Source organism: Crocuta crocuta, unplaced genomic scaffold (genome assembly GCF_008692635.1).
Source record: "Crocuta crocuta isolate KB4526 unplaced genomic scaffold, BGI_CrCroc_1.0 scaffold179, whole genome shotgun sequence".
In the NCBI taxonomy this organism is placed as follows: Eukaryota; Metazoa; Chordata; class Mammalia; order Carnivora; family Hyaenidae; genus Crocuta; species Crocuta crocuta.
Window position 1 is genome coordinate 17,397,517 of NW_027551568.1, and position 3,412 is coordinate 17,400,928.

The 3,412-nt window shown below is 37.2% G+C and overlaps 1 pseudogene; it reads left to right on the forward strand.

The window, feature by feature from the left end:
• The first annotated feature begins 1,278 nt into the window (after positions 1-1,278).
• Positions 1,279-1,765, forward strand: LOC144220292 (large ribosomal subunit protein uL15 pseudogene; annotated as a pseudogene).
• Positions 1,766-3,412: the final 1,647 nt, after the last annotated feature.

Below are 3,412 nucleotides of genomic sequence, written 5' to 3' on the forward strand. Positions count from 1 at the left end.
TTTTATCACTTCTATTAGACATAGTACTGGAAATCCTAGCCAAAAGCAATTAGACAAGAAACAGAAACAAAAGGCACCCAAATTAGAAAGGAAGAAGTTAAATTATCTGTGTTTCCAGATGACATGATTCTATATGGACAAACCCTAAAGATTTGAGGGGGAAAAAAAACCCCAGATAGAATAACAAATTTAGCAGAGTTGGGGGATACAATAATATCAGACAAAAAAATCAGTTGTTTCTATACACTAAAAACGAACAATCCAAAAATAAAATTATGAAGATAATCCCATTTACAATAGCATCAACAAGAATAAAAATACCTAGAAATATATTTAGCCAAGGAAGTGAAAGACTTGTACACTGAAAACTACAAACCACTGCCAAAAGAAATGTTTAAAAAGACACAAATCGATGGAAAGTTATTCTGTGTTCATGGATTGGAAAGCTCAGTATTGTTAGGATGTCAATACCATTCAAAGTGATCTACAGATTTAATGCAATCCCTATCAAAATTCTAAAAGTATTTTCTGCCAAAACAGAAGAATCTACCCTAAAATTCATATGGAATCTCAAAGGGTCCCAAATAGTCAAAGTAATTGTTATCTCCTGAATTACGTACCCCCCAAATAGAGTTAAAGCTCTACCCTCCCCTCTTCCATATAGCACAGAAAATAACTATATTTGGAGATAGGACCATTAAAGAGGTGATTAAGTTAAAATGAGGCCTTTGGGTAGGCTCTAATACAATCTGACCAATGTCTTTGTAAGAGGAAATTTGGGTACATTCAGAGGCACCAAAGATGTGAATATATAGAGGAAAGGCCATGTGAGAACAGAGCAAGAAGATCATCTGAAAGCCAAGAAGAGAGGCCACTTAAGAAACCAAACTTGCACACACACAACTTGATCTTAAACTTTTAGCCTTCAGAACTACCAATAAAGGTCTGCTGTTTAATCCACCTCATCTGTGGTATTTTGTTTTGGTATCCTTAGCTAACTAATAGAACAATGTCAAAAAAGAACAAACTTGGAGATTTCATACTTTCTTATTTCAAAACTTTTTACAAAGCACAGTAATCAAAAGAGTATGGTACTGGCCAAACAGATAGACATATAGACCAATGGAGTGGAACAGATAGCCTAGAAATGAACCCTCAGATTCAGGGTCAGATGACTTTCAACAAAGGGTGCTATGACCATTCAATGGGGAAAGGACGGTCACCTCAACAGTGTTGAGAAAACTGGATATCCACAGCAAAAAATAAAGTTGAATCCTTATGAACCATACAAAAATAGCTGTTTCATCTGGGCTGCCATCCAGACTGTGGAAGACCTGGAAACTTCCAGGCCATCCAAGCCATGGGCATGGCTGCCCATGAGCAAACACCAGAAGTACCCAGGAGGCTGGGGTAATGCTGGTGGGATGCATCACTACAGGATCAACTTTGACAAATATCACCTGGCTTACTGTGGAAAAGTTGGTATGCAGCATTACCACTTAGAGAGGAATCACAGCTTCTGCCTACCTGTCACCTTGATAAATGGTGGACCTTCGTCAGCGAGCAGACACAGGCAAATGCTGCCAGAAAGAAGACCGGAGATGCTCATCTCATTGATATGGTGCAATCAGGCTACGACCAAGTTTTGGAGAAGGTAGAGCTCCCAAAATAGCCTGTCATTGCGAAGGCCAAATTCTTCAGTAGAGTTGCTGGGGAGAAGATTAAGCATTTGGGGCAGGGGTAGGGCTGTGTCCTGGTAGCTTGAAGCCACAATGGAGGGAGGTTCATTAAATGCTAACAAGTGAAAAAGAAATACAAAACTGAACTTAAAATGGATCGAAGATCTGAATGTAAGACTTTAAACTATTAAACTCTTAGAAGGAAAAAAGCTTCATCACATTGGGTTGGCAAGTATAATACAAGGAACACAAGTAAAAATTGATAAATAGGACATCAAATTAAAAACTTCTGTACATCAAGGAACATTATTAACATATTGAAAAGACAGCCTACAGCATGGAAGAAAATATCTATAAATTATACAGTTTATAAGGGGTCACTATCTAAAATATAAAGCACTTACACTTTCACAACAATAAAAAGAAACTCAATGAAAAAATATACCAAGGACCTCCATATTTCCCCACAGATACACAAATGGTCAACAAAAATATAAAAGATGCTCAATGTCATTTATCATTAGCAAAATGTAAATCAAAACCCAAAAGAAGTATCACCTCACATCCATTAGATAGGCTACTAAGAAACAAAAATAGAAATAAAAAGTGTTGATGAGGATATGGAGAAATTGAAATCCTTGCGCAATTAGAGATAATGTAAAATGGTGCAGCCTTCAGGAAGGTTGGTGGTTTCTTAAAAATTTAAAAACAGAATTGCCATATAATCCAGCAATTCCACTTCTGGATATAAATCCAAAAGAATTGAGGGGTGCCTGGGTGGCTCAGTTGGTTGAGCATCCGACTTCGTCTGAGGTCATGATCTCATGGTTCATGGGTTTGAGCCCCGTGTCAGGCTCTGTGCTGACAGCTCAGAGCCTGGAGCCTGCTTTGGATTCTGTGTCTCCCTCTCTCTGCTCCTCCCCCACTCATGCTGTGTTTCTCTCTGTCTCAATAATAAACACTAAAAAAAAATTAAATAAATAAATAAATCCAAAAGAATTGAAAATAAAGGCTCAGAGAAATTTGTAGCATGCTGATTTTCACAGCAGCATTACTCACAAAAGCCAAATGATGGAAGTAATGTAAATAAATGTCCACCACCAGATAAAAAGATAAAGAAAATGTGGAACATACATACAATGGAATGCTATTCAGACTTAAAAAGGAAGGGATTTTGACACGTGCCACAACATGGATGGATCCTGAGGGCATTATGTTAAATGAAATAAGCCAGTATGATCCCACTTACATGAGGTACCTAGAGTAATCAAATTTATAGAAACAAAGTAGAATAGTAGTTGCCAAGGACTGGGCAGAAGGTAAAATGGGGAGTTGTTTAATGGGTGTAAATTTCAGTTTTTGCAAGACCAAAAAGTTCTGGGGATTGATTACATAACAACTGTAAACATATTTCAACTTTGGCAAAAGAGCCTTGCAATATAATCCTTGTTAAATAATAATATGAAGGACACAGTCATCAGAATGGATACTGATTTCCCCCTATTTACTGAATTCTTTAAAAAAAAAAAAGCTGGCTATTACATAATTTACAAACTGATGTAAAATCTAACATCTTTGTTTGGAACTCATAATGGATAAGTGCTTTTATAAAAGTAAGAGTTTTAACAGGTAGGAAGACTAGGTGGGAGTAAAGTTCACAGTTGCATGTCTATTCCTGTGGCTGTCTGGCTATTTGTTCACCAAACCATCTCCCCTTCCTTCCTGGGCACACA